The sequence below is a fragment of the Petaurus breviceps genome, unplaced genomic scaffold (assembly GCF_028583685.1).
Source record: "Petaurus breviceps papuanus isolate PSGF00001 unplaced genomic scaffold, PetGlider_PUasm1.0 126, whole genome shotgun sequence".
In the NCBI taxonomy this organism is placed as follows: Eukaryota; Metazoa; Chordata; class Mammalia; order Diprotodontia; family Petauridae; genus Petaurus; species Petaurus breviceps.
In genome coordinates this window covers 49575839-49598195 of record NW_027185655.1, presented here as the reverse complement: position 1 = coordinate 49598195, position 22357 = coordinate 49575839, and positions in this window count along the sequence as shown.

The following is a 22357-nucleotide window of genomic DNA, read 5'->3' as shown; positions in this document are numbered from 1 at the left end:
CATTCCTGATGAAAAGACAAGTTCTCCACAGAAAATTTAACAAAACTAAAGAGTAGTATAAAAATGTAACCATTAAAGAAACATCATAAGAGATTTGATAAGGTTAAACTATTTACATTCTAACATGAGAAGACAGAACTTGTAATTACTAAGTTCATCATCTTTAGGGCAGTTAGAAGTCATATACATAAAGAGAAGGCATGAGTTTGAGTAGATTTTGATGGAATTATTTCCAAATAAAATTAAATAATGTGAAAGTGATTAACTGTAAAAGGGGGAAGGTATAAAAAGAATGGGGAAGAGTAACACATAAACAATACAGGCAAAAAGACCTTTTCCAATGGAGTGGGAAATTGAGAGTTGGTAGGCAATTCTTGAGCTTTACGCTTGTCACAATTGGCTCAATAATTAACAAATATACCCAATTCATTGTAGGTATCTATCTTGTACAACAGGAAAGAGGGGAGGGGTAAAATAAAAGGTGTTGGGCTTATGAAAAAAAAAAGAGTAACAAGGCAGGAATGAGTAAGAAGCTTAATAGACTTTGAAAGAAAAGGAGGAGGGAGGAGGGAATGAGAGAGAGAGAGGCAGACAGACAGACAGACAGAGACAGAAATAGACAGAGAGACAGAGACAAAGACAGAGAGAGACAGAGACAGAGAGACCAAGGCAGAGACAGACAGAGACAGAGAGAGACAGAGACACAGAGAGAGAGAGAGAGAGAGAGACAGAGAGAGAGAGAGACAGAGACAGAGAGACAGAGAGACAGAGAGAGAGAGAGAGAGACAGAGAGAGAGAGACAGAGACAGAGACAGAGACAGAGAGAGACAGAGACAGAGAGAGACAGAGAAAAAGAAAGGGGGGAGGGAGGGAGAGAGGAAAAGAGTCTGCAAAAGAGAAGAGAATAAAGACACAGAGGATGGGGGAGGGAAGAGAAAGGGTTGCAATCTAGCAGTCAAGATCTCAAAGCAAAAGCAAAAATAGACCTGATTCTAAAAGTTGAGGGAGACTATTTTTCAAGCAACCATAAAAAACAAAGTAATATCAGTACGAAACATATATGTACCAAATGGCGTAACATCCAAACTTTTAAAGAAAAACTCAAATGAGGGACAGCTAGGCGGCACAGGGAGTAGAGCACTGGCCCTGAAGCTGTAATGTAATGCCAAGGAAAGGCAACTTCCCAAGGTTCAAAATACCAGCATAGGTGCTCTCCATTTTATTCAGTGACAAAGTAAGAACAGAGAAGGTAAAAACATGACATCATTCAAAATACAGCATTTACTAAGTGTGATTAAATAATCTCCAAGTACTACCCCACCCCAGGACCTTCCAATCATTCAATCAATTACAAAGTCCCTGTTCTAAATACTACTCCACCCCTAGTCTGTACCTTCATTTAGTCCACCACAAAGCCCCTCTTCTCAAATGGAGATTAGTTTCCAAACATAAGTAAAGTACCTTCATTTGTTCAATCACAGAGCACAAAAAGGTCAAAAGTTCCCCACCACTGGATCACAATTGAATCTACCCCAGAGTTACATCAAGTTTAAGCACAGCACTTAATACCCAAATGGAGGTCTTTTCTTCATCTTGACACTAGGCAAGTTCTCAGCAATCTTAGTTCCTGGGGAGACAAGGCTTAGCAAGGCCACAAGATACATTGCCAGTCCCTTCATTAATTCATCCTCTGTCTGTAGAACAGTCCTAGAACCCCTGAAAACATTAGCAAAACCCTCTCCCAGGATTTCTGTAAACATACAACCAGAAAATTCTTCTTCAGGGCTTCTGAACCAACAGAAAGGTTCCCAGACCCCTGCAACAACAGCACTGTCCTTCACCAGTGGACAGTATTCACTCTCTGTCTGCAGGACAGTCTCAGGATCTCTTAGCCAACAGCCAGGTTCCAGGACTTCTTCAACAACAGGACTGTCTTTCACCAGTGGACAAATCTGGCAAAACAACATCAAAACAGACAAAGTACCAGCAAAACAGCCATGTCTCCTCAGTCCTTGGCAGCTCAGGGGGCAGGTGACAAAAGTCCAGGGCAATTCAAAGTGGCCCCCAGCAAATCTATCAGTCTCTCTCTGCCTCCATGAGGTGCTGCTTCCCAAAAGTTCTTCTGCCTCTCTCTTGTCTCTCCAAATCTATTTCCCCAGCTCCTCCCAGTTCAGGACTTTCTTTTCACATCAACAAGTCCATCCCACAGGTGGGATTAACAAGCTCTGGGTTTTAACACAATCAATTTGAAACCTAAGCCAATACAGGGGAATCTTTAATTGCCATTACTATCACAGAAGCCAAGTTGACCTGAGTTCAAATCTAACCTCAGACACTTGACACACACTAGTTTTGTGACCTTGGGCAAGAGACGACCTCAATTGCCTTGCCTTCATCTGTCCAAAAAAGTCAAAAAAAGTTATAGGAGTAAATAGACAATGCACTCTACTAGTAGGGAAAATAAATTTTCCCCTCTCAGACTAGATAAGTCTAAATAAAAAATAAATAAGAAAGAAGTCAAGATAATGATTAGAATTTTGGGGGGAAAAAGGAGATATGATACAACTCTGGAGAAAACTAAATAAGAGTAGAAATTAGGATACTTTTTGTTACCTGTGCATGGTGAATTCTGAAAAATTGACCATTATTAGGGCATAAAAACCTCACAACTAAATAGAGAAAAGTAGAATTTAATGAATTAATTAATTAAATAAATAAATAATAAAAGAATTAATTATTTAATGAATCTTTTTCTCACTACAATGCAATAAAAATGAATTTAAATTAAAAAAAGAATCATGTTAACATATATTTAAATAAACTGGAAAATAAATAAGCTAATCCTGAATAATGAGTGGTTAAAAAAACAAATCATAAAACAATCAATTATTTCATTAAAGAAAACAATAACAATGAGATAAAATCACAAAATATATGTGATGCAGCCAAAGCAGCACTAAAGAAGAAATTTACTTTTCTAAAGGTATTCATCATTAAAAGAGAAAAAGAGCAGATTAATGAAATGGCCATGTAATTAAAAAACTAAATAGAAAAATACTATAAATTTCCAATTAACACTAAATTAGAGGTACTAAAAATAAAAAGAGATTAATACAATTTTTACAAAGAAAATATATAAGTAATAAAACTAGGAGCTGACTTTATTGAAAAACAAAATAAACTTTTGTAAATTTTAAAAGAAAAATTAAATTCCATACACAGTATCAATATTGAAGAGGATGAGGTCACCATAAAAAATGAAATTATAGCAATTATTTGTGGCTATGTTCTCTGATTATATGATAATGAATCTAATAATTTTAGGGAAAGAGAAGGAAATTGAGCAAGGCATAAATGAGACCGCAGGAAAATAATTCCCAGGACCCAAATAACTTATAAGTGAATTCTATCAAACATATAGAGAGTAATTGTTTCCAATATCATATAAAATAATTTGAATAAGCAAAGAAGTCTTACCAAATCTCTCTCTCTCTCTCTTTTTTCTTTTTGGAGGGCAATTGGGGTTAAGTAACTTGCCCAAGGTTACACAGCTAATTTTTTTGTTTGTTTTGTGTGTGTGTGTTAAGTGTCTGAGGCCGGAACCAAACTTGGGTCCTCCTGATGCCAAGGCCCAAATCTCTTTAATGACACAAATATGGTACTGATAACCAAACCAAGAAGGGCAAAAATAGAGAAAGTAATTATAGAGTGATGCATTTAATGTATATTAATGTGAAAATGTTAAATAAAATTTTAGCAAGGAAATTCTGGCAATATGCACGAAATTCATAAATTTAATTGGATGGATTTTGAGTTACTATTTTATTTTTGGTAACAGAAAATATTGACACAGCATTGGTTTTAATTGGCGTTATATGTCAAATATATATATATGTATATATGTATATATACATATATATATATATATATATACATATATATTATAAAGGAGATGAGCCTGTCATTACTTTGTGTGGCCGTTAGGCCATTAATACAATTTATTTTTCTACATCACCTTTCTTGTTTGGCAATACCTTTCAAATTTTGTACTTCACTGTGTAGATTGTGAGAAATCAAACTCACCTCTACATCATGATGCAAATAGCATTCCAGTGAAATATGCTTATTATGAACATCAAAGTTAAATGAATGTGTAAAGTTTAATACAATTCATAGCCAATTAAGAGGAAATTATAGGGGTTGGTAGGTGGCAAAATGAATAGAGCACCAGCCCTTGGAGTCAGAAGGACGTGAGTTCAAATCTGCCTCAGACACTTAACACTTTAGCACCCTTGTAACCTGCCTTTCCCCCTCCAAAAAGCAAAAAAAAAAAAAGGAAATTATATAATTGCATGGATTTTCATCTACAACTCTAATACTCACTATGCATATTTCTACCTATCTAAATATAACATACCCCTTTATATTCTTTCTAATCCCCCCCACACATACATCTATTCCTTCCAGGCTGAAAGGGGTAGGACACTACTCTGCTGGAGTATCTGTCTATTTATCTATCATCTATTAATCTATGTATCTATCTACCTATCTTCCTACCAATCTATCTATATTTCTACTTTCCTGAGCTTCCTAGCCAAGATGGGGTGAGTTTAACTAAGGTAACACTACGTCCATGGGTGGGGAAATTCATACCAACATAAAGAATGCACTTTACATCAAACAAGTGTTTCACTATAGACCTTTTCGTGTCATTATTTAAATTTAATAAGCTCAGAAAGATGAGAACAAATGTCTGTTTCAATTAAATTTTAAATTTCCTCAAGTCCTTCTCACAGAGTTCAGTGTCCAGTAGGTACTTCATAAGTCATTCTTCTATGAATGGATATTTTTTAACAAAACCTTTCATGAATTTTACCATATGGTCAAATGATCACATTTTCAAATCAATCACATTTTATATTCTGTAATGATAATGTAGTGAAGTAGAATACATAATGGATTTGGAGCCATAGAACACGAGTTTATGGCATAATTCTGTCATTTTACCTGAGAACTTGGGGAACTGATGTAACCTTTCTGGTACTTAGTGTTTCAAATGAAAAAAAAAAAGCAAAGGGGGTTGGATTATACCAGATGACTGCTAATGTCTCTTCTACCTCTAAAATCTATGAGCTATATTTCAGCCGTACATTATTCATTCAATTGGATATTATCATTTCTTAGGAATATGACTGAATTCCTTTTTAATCAACTTCTTATCTGATGTTTCAACATACATACCTACCATGGACCACTATGTTTCTAATATTAATCTTGACATTAAAATATTTCAGGAAAATGGCCTTGCACTGAGCACATTAAGTTCAAATTATTAAAAATTAATAACAGACATTGAATATACATGAAAGGAGTCAATTCCTTACAAGGGAATTAATGGCTATCCATTTTAATTTCAAGAATTTAAATTTTAAGGGATTGAAGGGAGGATATATCCCCACCTAAAACCAAGATACTTTTCATGTTCATACAATAGAAAATGTAAAATTCCCCTGAAAATTATCTTCATTCACACATGCACACACACACACACACACACACATACACTCACACGTACACACACCAGTTTGAAAGAAGTATAATAAGTTAAAGTTAGAGAAAATTTTCCTGTGTGACTTTTTAAGTCAAGAAATTCAAGTTTTTAAGAAAAGAAATGCTGATTCCACTGACACTTAGATTTAACTAGGTCCTAGAAAGTATGTTGTTATGGTAATCAAATGTGGTCTAGGAACATTTCATGAAACCTAACCTTCAGAATTGGAAAACTAAGCACTGTTTTTCTTTCATTTTTCACCCACCCTTGGTCATAAAATGTTTGGCAGAAGCTGTGCCAATTAATTAAAATTTACCAACTTTTTAATAGAAGAAAAAATTTTGTTGGACAAACTTTTATTTGCATGAATAAGTGCTAATCAATGTATATACATGTATTCTAAAGTTAGATAACTTTTACTTGTGTCTCCAAAATTCTTAAAATAAATATTTGCATACAACATTTTTAATGAAGTTTTTCATTGTGACACAGATTAAATGTAAATGAGGACTTGCTTTCTTTTCATAGTAATACAAAAATGTTGGATTTTTTTAATAACCTAGAGAAATTGGATAGTGAGTGAGTTATTTCTTTATTTTTGTTAACAGAATATATTGACACAGCATTGGTTGGAATTGACCTTACATTCCAAATATATATTTTTAATAAAATAAAAAAATATTTATTAAAAAAAGCTTAATTTGGGAAAAGCACTATAACTGTTGGCCTAAAATTCTTTGACAAGAGATAACTTTTCTCACTTAAACTTTTACTTCCACACCACTGTGCTTTATACTTGGTAGGTTTTTAAGGAATATTTTTTTGGGAAAGCAAGATGACAGAGTAGATAGAGAGTTGACCTTGGGGCAAGAAAAGTCTATGTATATATCCTGTCTCTTCCCTCTAGTATTTTTCAATATTGATCATTGATTTTTAAAGTTATTAAAAGGGAGAATTTAATGTTTGGTGACAAACAATTGTTAGAAATAGAGTCACAAAGCAGATAATAAGACAGCAAAAAAAAATGATGCTCCAAAGGAGAATGGTTCATGGACACTAACCAGTAAAGTGTCTTTGGTGAGTGGATATGGCCAAGATGGAGAAGAGAAACCAGGAAGTTTTCTCAAGTCTACCAGTTTCCCTCAGAAACAACATTAAATCAAACCTTCAAACCTTTTAATATGGATTAAAACAAGTTTACAGATAATCTATAAGGACTTCAGGAAAGCTTTCTATCATGTGGGTAAAAGGGGGAAGCAGCCAAGTCAGGTGCTGTCTAGGTAGGCCAGTGGATGCTCTTAGCCACAGCATAGATCAACAAGCAAGGTCCCACAGTTCTAGCTCAGCAAGCCAGGGTCACAATACATTAGCTATGAGGTCTCCAATGACAGTACAACAAGGAAACTGCCAGCCCTAGAACCTAGGGCACAATAATATGATTAAGCAAATCTGACACAGTAAAGTGGGCAAGCCCTCAGGATCAGAGGCACTGGAACAGATGACCAGTTATCAGGCTGCTGATCCCCAGTGCAAGAAGCTTAGGATGGTGTACTCTGTGTCCCTGACCATTGTGAAACTTTTTATCAAAAACCAAAAAGACAATTGAAAGCTATTATGGTTACAGGGAGGATCAAAACTCAAACTCAGAAGAGGACAACCATGTGTAAAAACCTATTTATAAAGCCTCAAAGGGCGTTATCAATTGTCCTCAAGCCCATAATGTCCTCTTTGAAAAACTCAAACTGTATTTCAAAAATCATGTAAGAGAGGCAGAAGAAAAGTTGGAGAAAGAAATGAGCTACTCAAGAGAATTATGGGGAGAAAGTTAACCAATTGGAAAAGGAAGAACAAAAATTGCCTGAAAAAAGCAACTCCTTATAAAGTAGAATTGGTTGAATGGCTGAAAGGAGGTACAAAAGTTTACTAAAGAAAAGAATTTATTAAAAATTATAATTTGGCAAGTGGAAGATAAGAACTTTAAGAGACATAAAGAAGCGATCAAAAACAATCAAAAGAATTTTAAAATAAGAGAAAAGGGAAAATACCACATTTGGAAAGCAATTTATCTGGAAAATAAATATAGGAAAGATAATTTAAGAAAATTGAACTACCTGCAAACCACTGTCAAAAGAAGAACTTGGACAACATCATTCAAGAAATTATCAAGGGGAGCGGCTAGGTGGTACAGTGAGTAAAGCACTGGCCCCAGAGTCAGGAGGACCTGAGTTTGGTTCCAGCCTCAGACACTTAACGCCCACACAAAAAAACTAAGAAAACTAATCTTATATACTGGGTCCACAGGGTAAAATCGTTATTGAAAGCATCTACTGATTAGAGATACCAAAATGAAAATGCCAAGGAATACTATCACCAAATTGCAGAATTATCATGTCAAGGAGAAAATGCTGCAAGCAGAAAGAAAGAAATAATTAAAATATCAAGGCACCAGAGATGAGATTATACAGGCAGTAGCAACTTCTACATTCAAGAATCAGTGTGCGAAGGGCTTGAAATTTGATACATTGTAAATCAATGGAGATTGGATTAGAACCAAGAATCAACTACTCAGAAAAATTGAGTACATTTGACAAAGTAGTGGACTTTCAAACTTTCCTGATGAAAAGACCAGAGATGAACAAAAAACTTGATCTTCAAATAAAAGACTCATGAGATGCATAAAAAGGTAAAAAGGAAAGAAAATAAAACAAAATATGATATTCAATAATATTAAATTGTTTGCATCCCTAAATAGGAAGACGATACTTAAGAACTATATGTTTATTAAGGCAGTTAGAAGGAGTATAGTTAAAGAGAGAAAGAGAGAGAGAGAGAGAAAGAGAGAGAGAGAGAGAGTGCGTGTGTGTGTGTGTGTATTAGTTATCTTTGATGTGATGCTTTAAAAAAAGATGAGGAAAGAAAAGAATGCATTAGGAGAAGAGGAAAGTAGGAGGCTGTTGCAGCAAGCACCCCAGTGTCCCCAGGGTGCCTGCTCACACAGGTTCTTGGATCTGCTTTGTTAAAGGAAAGCAACTCAAAATGGGTTAACAAGCTTACTTTAATCAGTCAGACATATATCATTTACCTTGTTCAGGAGAAAAGGTCAGCACCCTGAACCTCAAAGTATACAGGCATAATTATCAAGACAGAAACATCAAGTAGACAGATTTCCAAACTGTCCAACCATTACATCCATACCCAGTCAACATCTGGGTTTCCACATTCTGGGTTTTTCAAAGCCGGGGGACTCTCAACAACGGCTTCCCAGAATTCAGATCAAATCACAGAACACTTCTCAAAGTGAGTCCCAAAACAAAGCTACACATCAGGGCTTATATAGCCTTCTCCTGGCTCAGAGAATGTAACAACCTTATTGACCCACTGGCCAATCAAAAAGTATCTACTGAAAAACAAGTCTCCCTTCCCCAGGCTTCTGGTGCACTTTAGCCTAGGGGCAGGGAAGATCTTTAAAATTTACATTCTTATTACAGAGGCAGGATAGGTTAAATTGTATCATGTGAAAAGGCATGAAAGAACTATCACAATAGAGGGAAAAATGGAGGGGCAAACATTGTTTGAATCTTACTCATCAGATTGGGTTCAAAGTGGGAATAATATACAAACTCTGTTGGGTAGAGAAATTTGTCTAATCCTATAGGGAAGAATTAGGAGAAAGGGGAAAGGAAACAGAGCTGTGATAAAACGGAGGGCTGAAAGGAAGGCAGAAGTAGGAGGGGAAAATAGAAGCAAAAGGAAGGGGGACTGAGAGAAGGGAGGGCAGGTTGAAGGACAAGACTTCTGAATTTGCCAGACGCAAAAATAATCTCAAAAGCTCACTGAACAGAACCATTCCTTCAGAATTACATTGGAGCAAATGGAAGCTAGTGACTTTATAAGAAATCAAGATACTATTAAACAGCTCCAAATAAATGAAAAAATAGAAGGCAATGTGACATATCTCATTGTAAAAAAAAACACTGACCTAAAAAATAGGTCTAGGAAAGATAATTTAAATATTATTGGACTACCTGAAAGCTATGATAAAAAAAACCTAGAAATCACCCTTCAAGAAATTCTCAAGGAAAATTGCCCTGATGTTTTAGAACCAGAGGGGAAAATTGAGAATGAAACAATCCACAGATCACCTCCTGAAAAAAGATCCACAAAAGAAAAGTCCTAGGAATATTATAGCCAGGTTAAAAAATAACCACATCAAGGAGAAAATATTACAAGCAGGCAGGAAGAAACAATTTGTATATTGTGGTAACACTATCAGGATAACACCAGATCTGGCAGCTTCTTCACTGAGGGTTCAAAGGGCTTGGAATATAATATTTCAGATGTCAAAGGAGCTGGGATTAAAACCTAGAATCACCTACTCAGCAAAGCTGAGTTTCATGTTTCAGGGTAAAATATGGCCATGCAATGTAATAGAGGACTTTCAAGCATTAATGATGAAAAAAATAGAATTGACTAGAAAATTTGACCTTCAGATTCAAGAATCAAGAGAAGCATGAGAAGGAAAATAGGGAAAAGAAATCATAAGTAACTTATCAAAGGTGAACTATTTATATTCCTACGTGGGAAATTGATAATTGTAACTTATGAAGATTTTCTCAGTAAGAGAATAATTGAAAGGAATATAAATATAACAAATTAATAAATTAAATAGTATATATTATATAAATAAAAATATGTATAAAAAGAATATATAAATAAACAATAATAATATACAAGTATCATATGTAATATATAAATATTATGTATAATAATTATGAATAAAATATTAAAGAAAATAGAAAAATAAAAATATTTATATTATATATAATATAATAAAGGTATATATTAAAAATAAAATATAATAATTAAAAATATAAATAAAAGAAATATAAAATGGAAATATAAATTTAAAAAGACATACATATATGTTTATATAGGAGTGTATATGTACATATGAATACATATGTGAGTGGGTGTATATATGTTTACTGGTATACATAGACAGAGGGCAAAGAACCAATTGAATAGGAAGGGATAATATTTAATAGCTGAAATTGAGAGATAAGAGAGGAATGTAATGAGAGGAGATCAGGAGAGACAGAATGCAGTAAATTTTCTCATATAGAAGAGACAAAGGAAAAATGTTACAATGGAGAGAAAGAAGAGGGAGGCAAAAAGGAATGAGTTAACCTTACGCTGATTGAATTTGCCTTAGGGGGCAAATGACATACACCGTAAATAGGGTATATCACCCTACAGGAGAGTAGGGAGGAAGGGGATGAGAGGGGAGGTGATGAAAGGAAGTGCAGTTTTCAGAGGGGAGAGAAGTTGGAATCACACACATTTGAAAAGGGTCAGGGTAAAAGTAGAGAAATGAACAAGTTGGAGTCAGGATAGGATGGAGGGAAATATAGTCAGTCTTTCACAATATAACCACTATGGAAAGATTTTGCATAGCTATACATGTTCAACGTGTATTGAACTGCTTATCTTCCTAAGAAGGGTGAATGAGGAGGGAAGAAGGGAAAGAATATGGAAATCAAAATTTAAAATCAAATGTTTAGGAAAAAAAAAATATATATATATATATAATTATTTTTTTCATGCAACTGGGAAATAAGATATACAGGCCCTGGGGCATAATGATCCATCTTGCCCTACTGGAATGTCAGAGGGGGTGTTGGGGAGGATGTCAGAGAGTGCAGATTGGGGGAGTTGGTATTCATTGGAAAGCTCTGTTTTGGGGTGGTGGTAGGGGAAAGATGGGGAGAAAATTTGTAAATCATAATCTTGTGGAAATGAAAGATGTAAATTAAAAATAAACATAACATTTAATTAAAAAATTAAAACTTAAAAATTTAAAAAAAATAGAATCTTACAATAAGTTGTTTACAAGATATGCATTTGAAGCAGAGAGACACACACAGAGTAAAGGCAAAGTCTGAAGCAGAATATACATTTCAGCTGAAGTAAAAAAAGCAGGAATAGCAATCTTGATCTCACACATAGCAAAAGAAAAATTAGGTCTAATTAGAAGAGACAAAGAAGGAAACAACATATTGCTAATAAGTTACACAGTTCCTGACCATGAATTAGGACATAAAAAAACATAATAATCAAAACCAGAAAGACAGAAATATTAAATCCATTCTTTTCATATCATAATGCAATAAAAATTATATGTAATAAAGGGCCATGGAAAGACAGCCTAAAAACAACGAGGAAACCACATAATCTAATCCTGAAGCATGAGTGGGTCAAATAACAAATCACAGAAACAAGCAACAGTTTCATCAAAGGGAATGTCAATAAAAACATGACAAAATTTATGGGATGAAGCCAAAGCAGTTCTTAGGGGAAATTTTATATCTTTATATGCTTATGAATAAAATAGAGAAAGAATATCTAAATGATTTGGGCATAAATGAAAACTTAGAAAATTCAGAATTTCCATTTATCCATCAAATTAGAAACGTTAAAGATAAAAGGAGAGAAAATTTAAATTGAAAATAGGAGAAATATTGAACAAAAAATAAAGCTAAGTGCTGATTTTATGAAAAAAAAATATAAACTTTTGGTTAATTTCATTAAACTAAAAGGAGGAACCCAAAATACCTGTATCAAAAATAAAAGGGGGTGAATTCACAAGCAAGAAAGAGAAAATAAAAGCAATACTTAGGAGCTATTTTGCCTAACTGTAAGCCAAGAAATCTGACTTTCTAAGTGAAATGGATGTAAATTTACAAAACAAAAACTGCAATAGCTCACATTAGCAGAAGAGGAAATAAAAATACTTAAATAACACCTATAAAAAAAAGAAATCAAACAGACCATCAAGGAAATAGCTAAGTATATATCTCCGAGACCAGATGGATATAAGAGTGAATTCAAGCAAACATTTAAAGAATGTTTAATTCCAATACAAAATAAGCTTTTTGGAAAAAGTAATCCAAAAAAGACTTCCAACAAATTCATTTTATAACACAAATATGGTGATCATAGTTAAATCAGGAAAATCAGAGGAGATAAAGAAAGTTATAAACCAATATTTCTCATAAATATTGAGGCCAAAAAAGAAAACATTAGCAAAGATATGTCAGCAGTTTATCACTAGGATAATACACTAGGATCCAGTGGGATTTATAAAAGGAATGGAGGACAATAAGGAAAATACCATCATAATTGATCATATCAACAACAATACCAACAGAAATCAAATGATTATCTAAATAGATACAGAAAAAGCTTTTGGGAAAAAAATGCAGCAATCATTCCTATTAAAAAACATTAGACAGCATAGCAATATATGAAGCTTTCTTTAAAAGGGTAAGTTGTATCCATCTAAAAAAATCAGGAAGCATTATCTCTAATGGAAATAAGCTAGATCAGGGTTAAAACAAGGGTGTCTATTAGCTTTAGCAATAAGAGAAGAAAAAATAACTTTGAAGGTATTAGTCTAGGGAATGAGAAAACACTACTATCACTCTTTGCAGATGATATGATGTATGCTTTGGGAATTTGGGAGAATAAACTAAAAATTACTTGAAATAATTAACAATTTTAGCGACTTTGCAGAATATAAACTAAACCCACATAAATCATTATCACTTCTATATATTACCAACAAAGATCAGCAAGAAGAGATAGAGAACTTTTGTTTAACATAACTATGAATAATAAAAGATATCGGGGACTCAACTTGCCAGGACTGACCCCAGATCTATGAAAATACTTTTCACATAAATAATGTCAGAACTAAACAATTCAAAAAATATCTCTTGCTCATGGATAAGCCTAGCTATTATAATAAAAATGGCATTCTACCTAAATTAAGTTTCTTATTCAGTGTCATAAGCATCAAACTACCAAAAGAAAATTTGAGGAACTAGAAAAACAATTTAAAAATTACCTGGAAGAACAAAAGGTCAAGATTATCAAAGTAATTAATTAGAAGAAAATACAAAGGAAGGTGACTTAGTCTTATCAGATCTAAAATTACATTATAAAGAAGCAGTCATCAAAACTATTTTTAAGGACCATTAAAATGAATTGAGACCATCATGCTAGTAATGTGTATAAATGTTGTTGTAGGCCTGTTGAGTTTTGTTTTCCTAGAAATAGAAGTGGTAGTCAGGAGCTCATGGAGTCTGCTCTTAGGCAAAAGCAGGAAGAGCTTGGAGTGGAGCAGTCCCCTTGAGCAGAGAACTGCTTGTGTGTGACCTCAGCCAGAGCTAGGAGCATTCAGCCCAAGGAGGAGCCATGAGTTTTTGAAGTCTTACTAGAGTCAAGATGAGAAAGGGCTTTACTTGGACACTGTGCATTGATTGAGGAGATCGTGACTAACTGACTTAGAGATGGATTGTGTTTATCTTTTATGCTGCTCCTTAAGGATATGTTGTGGTAGGGGAGACCCTAGCCTCAGATACCTTGATTTTGGGGATGCAATGATATATAATGTGTGATATGTTGTGCCAGGGAAAACCCTAGCCTTGGACCCTCTAACTTAGTAAACAAGTATTTTGGGGAATGCTACCAAATGCAATGATATATCTATGCAACAGAGTGATCTACATCTATATACAGATATCTATATACAGAGTGATCTACATCTATATATTTATATGTAAACTAATGCACAACCTTCACAGCATCTTAAGCAATATATATATATATATATATATATATATATGTGTGTGTGTGTGTGTGTGTGTGTGTGTTTGTGTGTGTATTATGTTATATTACATTATGTTACGTTATGTTATGTTATGTTACACTTTATACTAGGCTAAGCTAGGCTAGGCTATGTTATGCTGTGTTATGTTACTTACATTACAATACAGTATAGTATTGTATAGTATAGTGCATTATATTATGTTACATTATTTTGTTATGTCATATATAAGACATAATACATATAATTTATATATATAGTATAAAATATGTTTTGCTTAAGGATGTTGTTGCGAATGTTATGCTATAGTTCATTGCTGAATAGAGAGTTCATTATACCATGTGATTAAACTCTTGAACTTATTCACAGCAGCAGTCTTCAGATGTGCCGCCATGATTGGCATTACAAGGTGGCATTGATAATACTCACAAAACACTCTCTCTTTAATCTTATTTTCTCTGGATTATACAATGATATCACTACCCTAAGTTTTCAAGTCCCTTTGAGTGGGAATGAACTTTGGGTTCCTAATGGGGTTAACCCCTGAGATTCTAGATGGTCTCACTTGTAGCATATAACCTATATAAGTGTTCATCTTACTTAACTAAAATCTTGACCAATCTTGGAAGTGAGAAACACTTGGGGCTCTTGGAGTGGGAAAGCCTTTTCTCATTGGATCTACATATTTCAAATAACTCATCATAATAGTATGGATTAAAGTAGAGACTCGAGTCTGTTATTGAAAAATCCCTTTTACTTGCCAGCACAATGCAGGATGGCTCCACCCTGAATAATGTATTTCACAACAGTCTAAGTCAATTAGTTCATCTCAAGGATTTGAGACCCAAGGACAGAGAGGTGACTGTGATAGTAATGGCAATTAAAGATTCCCCTGTATTGGCTTGGTTTTCAAATTGATTGTGTTAAAACCCAGAGCTTGTTAATCCCACCTGTGGGATGGACTTGTTGATGTGAAAAGAAAGTCCTGAACTGGGAGGAGCTGGTGACAGATTTGGAGAGACTAGAGAGAGGCGGAAGATCTTTTTGGAAGCAGCACCTCGTGGAGAGAGAGAGAGACTAAGAGAATTGCTGGTGGCCGCTTTGAATTGCCCTGGACTTTTGAGACCTGCCCCCTGAGCTGCCAAGGACTGAGGAGACATGGCTGTTTTGCTGGTACTTTGTCTGTCTGTTTTGATGTTATTTTGCCAGATTTGTCCACTGGTGAAAGACAGTCCTTTTGTTGAAGAAGTCCTGGAACCTGGCTGTTCACTAAGAAGCCCTGAGACTGTCCTGCAGACAGAGAGTGAATACTGTCCACTGGTGAAGGACAGTGCTGTTGTTGCAGGGGTCTGGAGACTGTCCTGCAGACAGAGTGAATACTGTCCACTGGTGAAGGACAGTGCTGTTGTTGCAGGGGTCTGGGAGCCTTTCTGTTGGTTCAGAAGCCTGAAGAAGGATTTTCTTGTTGTATGTTTACAGAAATCCTGGGAGAGGGCTTTGCTAATGTGTTCCGGGGTTCTAGGACTGTTCTACAGACAGAGAATAAATTCATGAAGGGATTGGAATTGTATCTTGTGGCCTTGCTAAGCCTTGTCTCCCCAGGAACTAAGATTGCTGAGAACTTGCCTTGTGTCAAGATGAAGAAAAGACCTCCATTTGGGTATTAAGTGCTGTGTTTAAACTTGATGTAACTCTGGGGTAGATTCAATTGTGATCCTGGGGTGGGGAACTTTTGACCTTATGTTTGGAAACTAATCTCCATTTGAGAAGAGGGGCTTTGTGGTGGACTTAGTTAAGGTACAGCCTATGGGTGAAGTGGTATTTAGAACTGGGACTTTTTAATTGATTGAATGATTGGAAGGTCCTGGGGTGGGGTAGTCCTTGGAGATTATTTAATCACACTTAGTAAATGCTGTATTTGGAATGATGTCATGTTTTGATCTTCTCTGTTCTTGGTTTGTCACTGAATAAAATGGAGAGCACCTATGCTGGTATTCTGAACCTTGGGAAGTTGCCTTTCCTTGGCATTATATTACAGTGACCCAGTGGAAAGATTGGTGGGCCTGGAATCAGGAAAATACTAGTACAAATCCAGCCTTGGACACTTATTTGCTGTGTAATCCTGGACAAGTCACTTTATTCTGTTTGCATTACTTTCCTCTTCTTTAAAATGAGCTGGAGAAGGCAATGACAAATACTGTAGTAGTTTCTCCAGGAAAACCTGAAATTGGGTCACCAAGAGTAGGCCATGATTAAAATTAAAAAAAAAATAGATTTAGACCCATTCTCCATAAGTCCACAAGGTACATATCTAAACTCTCAATATGAATATGGAACTAGAAATCTCAAACAAATATTTGTCTTCCTATAAGATGGATTCTTACTCAGAAAACTCACTGTCATTTGCCTCCAACTGTATGAAAAATTTCAGTTTAAGATTTTATTCTATGGATACAAAACCAAGTTACAAAACTGTCCCTGACCTCAAATATCTTACATTCTTCAGAAATGATGTAAGACAAATGCAAGTGGCACCATGGAAATTGCAGGTTTAAGTAATGAAACTATCACTGGTGTTAGAGTCAAAGGTCCTCAGTTCATTGTCAAGCTCTCCCCTTCCTTAGCTATGTGACATTGTTAAAATTCTTTATCTCTGTGGGATTCATTTTCCTTATTTGTAAAATGAGGTGGTAAGTCTAGATTGCTTCTGAAGTCTTTTCTAACTCTCCAACCTCAAGTTGAGAATCCTTAGACTTTTGTTCTTTAATTCAGAACCTTGAATTTTATTTTATTTTTTGGAATAGAGGAGAGACAAATTGAAGTCAGACAAATTTCAGCTATAAGATGAAACAGCCTCTAAATTTCTATCAATCCTTGAACTACCAGAAGTAAGATAAAGAATTATTCATTTTCCACTGAAATCTGTGAGAAATTTAGTGAAATCTACTCATCTTGCCCTTAGAGTAAGGATCTCAGTTAAGTTGCAACTCAAAAGATATACTACCATGTTCTACAGTTATATTCCTATCAGCAAAAGTATTATTTTGGGACAAAAAAATTCTTCATGTAAAGTTATCAAATTCTCGTTCTTGCTTTCTATCTGGTACAGTAGAATCCATGTCTGACAAGTATGACAAGTTTCAATAAGTTCAATGCAACAAAATTTTCTTGCATTAATACTTTGCATTTTGTTCTATGTATACAAATCCAAGATGAAAACTTATCCCTGACCTCAAAAAACTTACAATCTATAGGAGAAATTGTGCTGGGAAGATCTCAAAAGCATAATTGAAAGTTGAAATAGAAGTTTCATTGTAGCACAAGTCTCAATTATCATGACTGCTGGAAAATTATGTCAGGTATAACCCCAGTAATAACTTGCCAGGGAGTGTTTATCTAACCCTTGTCTTTGAATGTTGACTTCCAACTCCATAACATGGTTTTCTGCCTTTTAATTTGTGACTTTCAGCTACTTGCTAGGGTCCTGCTGCTTTTTAGCACAATCCCTAAGGCAACAGGCCTGCATGACTAGCTGCCATATGGATTCACTGGTAATAGATTGCATACTGCCACCAACCTTTCAGGATCTTTTTAATCGGAACAAAATCTCTGGTGTTTCACTGCTAATTTTAGTAGGAGCTGCAACGTATAATTACTCACAGACTTAAGGATGACTTTGTGACCAATATCACAAATACTATCTATTATTCTAAGCCATAATTAACTTACACTGACATCTGATTAGCTACTAATTACAGAATTCAGGTAACATCAGGACTATTATCTTTGCAGAGATATTCTTAATTCTGACAGAATCCCCATAGGTTACATAGAAAATTAGAAAATCTTAAAGTTGGATTTTAATCCCTAGGAGGATAAAGGAAACACTTTCCTTCAGAATGAATGATGCTCAAAAAATTTTAATTATTTATTATAGTCTTCAAAATAACTACCTTCCCTGTTAACAGGATATTCAAAATAAAGTTACAGAAAGCAGGAAAATTTCAAACAGAGAAAATTATTACTTGTTGATTTTATAAGACATAAAGACATTAACTCCAATCAAATAAATGAAGGCTTTAAAATAATCCCTCTTTTGGTCTTCTAAAAATAACAAGTAACACACACACACACACACACTTTAACATTAGCAACTATTAAGCAATAGTGAAGATAGACATTTCAATGAGAAATCTGGAACAATTTATTATCTGTCATGGAAAAAGTTTTTACAACTTGTGTTTTTCAAAAAATCATGCATATTGCTCTGTTGCAAAACATGGAATATTTATTCATCACTTGAAAAGATTTGCTAGTTGTTTTTACCCCTCTTCAAGTCTTGCCACTCTTGGTGATTGTGCTTATATGATGTCTTCCCTCAAATATAAAGCAAGTTCCTTGAGAATAGACATTGTCTTATTTGAATCTGTATCTCTACCACCTAACTCAGTGTTTGGCACATAGTAAATGTTAAATAAATGTTATCTATGCAAATTTATGTATGCATTTATATGTGTATGTATTTGTGGTTGTTCAGTAGTTTCAGTCATTTTTTTCATTTTTGACTCTTCGTGACCCCATTTGGTGTTTTCTTGGCAAAGATACTGGATTGGTTTGTCATTTCCTACTCCAGTTCATTTTACAGATAGAAAAATAAACTGAGACAAACAGGGTCACACAGCTAATAAATGTCTGAGGCTGGATTTGAAGTCAGGAAGATGAATCTTTCTGCCTGCAAGTATCTCTATCTATCTATCTATCTATCTATCTATCTATCTATCTATCTATCTATCTATCTATCATCTATCTATCATCTATCTATCTATTTATCTATCTATCATCTATCTATCATCTATCTATCTATCTATCTATCTATCTATCTATCTATCTATCTATCTATCTATCTATCTATCTATCTATCTATCTATCTATCTATCTATCTATCTATCTATCTATCTATCTACCTATCTTTTTCTGGAGCCACTCACTGGTGTAGTGGATAAAGTGTGGGGCTTAGAATAAGGAAAACAACAAGATTTTAAATCCAGACTCAGACACTTGCTGGGTATGTGACCTTGGGCAACTCATTTAACCCTGTGTGCCTCCTCAATTTCCTCATTTACAAATGATCTGGAGATGGAAATGACAAACTATCATGGTATCTGCCAAAAAAGTACCAAATGGGGTCACGATGAGTCAAATATGACTGTAAAAATAGCTTTAGAGGAGCAAAATGATCTGTTTGTTGTTACATAACTTTTCTGTTTCCAAAGTTCAGACTTGGGGATTTTCAGAATACAAGTCCCACATACAGGTCCCTACATTATGATAACTTTTAGCAATATTGAAATATCTATGTAATATTGAGTGGAAGTAAGATGTGGTGAATAGTGAAATGACATTGAAGCCATAAAGACCTGGGCTCAAATCTTATTTCTTACATCTACTAGTTGTGTGACCCTGGGTAAATCACTAAACCACTCATCTTTGTGGTTACTCTCTAAGACAGTGTGTCCCGAACAAAAATGGATCTAAATTGATGATTTACTTGTTTTTGCTTTTCCTCATCACTCTTTTCAAATATCAATAAAGTCACAGGACCAGAACAATGAAAGCAACAAGAAGAAATAGAAAGAGAAATGTAAAGAGAATATATGCACCTATAATCACAAAACATTATTAATAAATGGGACACAAAAAGTAACTTTGTGAAATAAATATACTTAGGAAGGTATTTGTAATATGGTATTTATATTTTATCTAAGCACATTATATACATATATACAATTTCCTCTGTTTGGATAAGATACTGATTTTTATTTGTCTTTTGAATATAATCAATAGAAGCCAATATTCTGCTTTTAAAGATAAATAAAATATTTTATCAAATTATTATTATGCTGTCAGTCTATGAACACCAGGTTACATATTGATAGACAGTAAGGTCATTACCAAATTTGGATTTTACTACTTCTGACAAGGCTCTTCAAAATGGATAGCACCATAGAAAGCACAGTATGCTGGATTCAAGAAATATCCAATTTTAAAACTGTGCTCCAACATTTACTTGTAGTGTGACACTAAGTTAAGTCCCAACATCTCTAAGCTCAGTTTATTGAACTCTGGTGCTAGTCAGTATTGATTACCTCACAGAGTTTTGGGGAAGGCAAGTTCATTTGTTTAAAGGAAATTTCTTATTCAAAGAGAAGCATGATTAATCTTGTAATGCATTAAAAGAAAGCATTATGTATGCTAAACCCCTATACGTAGCCCTATATTTCAGGACACCCAGTGTCATGAAAAGCTTAGAAAAAGAAGAATATTATGTTGTTTTTTCCTTACAACATATGCACAATATTAAACAAGTTCTGAAATATTGAAATATGTTGGGTTTGTTCAGTTTAATTTTATTTTTTTTCTTGGACTTATGTGAATTGGTAGGTAACAGTTGGCAATTGAATCTAAGCCAGTTCAATATTTGGGGTAGGTAAACAATATATTTCTAGGACCAATGTCAGGAATTATCTAAATTATTCAGCCTAACAGGCCACTCTCTAATGGAACTCATTTTAAACATTCAGAAAAGTCATCAGATTCTCAAAACTCAAATATGGATCAATTAAACTTAAATTCTGAAATAAGGGGAGGAGAGATGTTTTATCATCACTTAGAAAGGGGGCTGTAGTATTGGCCAACTGATCTCTAAAAATTCTTCCAGGTTATGGGAGTGGTGGAGTTGGCAGTAAGACAGGAACCAATCACAGGATTTTGCAAAATACTTGGGGGGGAGGAATCAAATCACTGTCATCATCATCATCATGGCCAGTATTTGCTTAGTGTTTTAAGTCTTACAAAGTATCCTATATATGATATCTCATTTAATGCACACAGCAACCTGTGAGGTAGGTGCTGTTATTTCCATTTTACAGATGAGTAAACTGAGGCCTAGAGATGTTAAATGACTTGCCCAGCATCACACAGCTAATGTGTCTGAGCCAAGTCTTTCTAACTCTAAGTTCAAAACTCTACCCACCTTACCACCTACCTGCCAAATACTCTCACAAATACAGAACTTCAAATTTCTTTGTCATTACTGTTGAGGATACATTGACTGTTGAGCTCAGCCACCCAAGCTCGAAATCTAAGTGTTTTCTTTGACTCCTCATTTTCATCTCTCTCCCATATCCAAACAGTGGTCAAGTCCTATCATTTCTACCATTATGACATCTCTACCTCCTCTGACATTGCCACCACCTTGGTGCAGGCCCTCATCCCCACATGGCTGTTCTTTTGCTATAAGTTTTTGGTTGGCATCTCTGCCTCAGGTCTCTCCTCACTATAGTCTATCATCCCCTCAACTCTTAAATGGATTATTCTAAAGCACAGGTCTGATAATATAAGCATCCAAATCCCTCAGCTGAGAAATTCCAATGGATCCCTGTTGCCCTGAGGATCAAATAAGAAATCATCTGGCTGACTTTCAGTTCTTCCATAACCTGACTCTTTTTCTACCTTTCCTATATTTTTACATTTTAGTCCCCTCCACATACTTTTTAATCCAGTGATATAAGACTCCCTGCATTTCCTCACACAAGACACTTCATCTCAGATGCTAAATATTTTCATTAGATATTCCCCATGACTGGGATATTCTTCCTCCTCATCTTTGCCTCCTAGCTTCCCTGATTTTTCAACCCACTATATTCCCACCTTCCGCAAGGTGTTTTTTTCAGTCGTCTTTAATTTCAGTGCCTTCCCTTTGAGATTAATGGCATTTTTCTCATATATATGTTTTTGAGACACAGTTGTTTGCCCCTTGTCTGTCCCAATAGATTGTGAGACCCTTTAGAATAGTTTCCCTTTTTGTGGTTGCTCCTTTGTTGTCTTTGGGGGAGGGGGAGATTTTCTTTGCATCTTAACATTCAGCTCAGTACTTAGCACATTGTAGGCAATAATATATGGTAGTTGACTGATTGACCCAGGCAAAGACCTTCTCCTTTCATTCTAATACACTTAGAGACATTTATCTTCCATTCCACCTCCCTAAAGGGAATTTAAAAGAAGTGTAACCATTGTCCAGTCTCTGTTGATGTTATACTGATTTTAATGTCATGTACATATATTGAAAAAATCTTGCA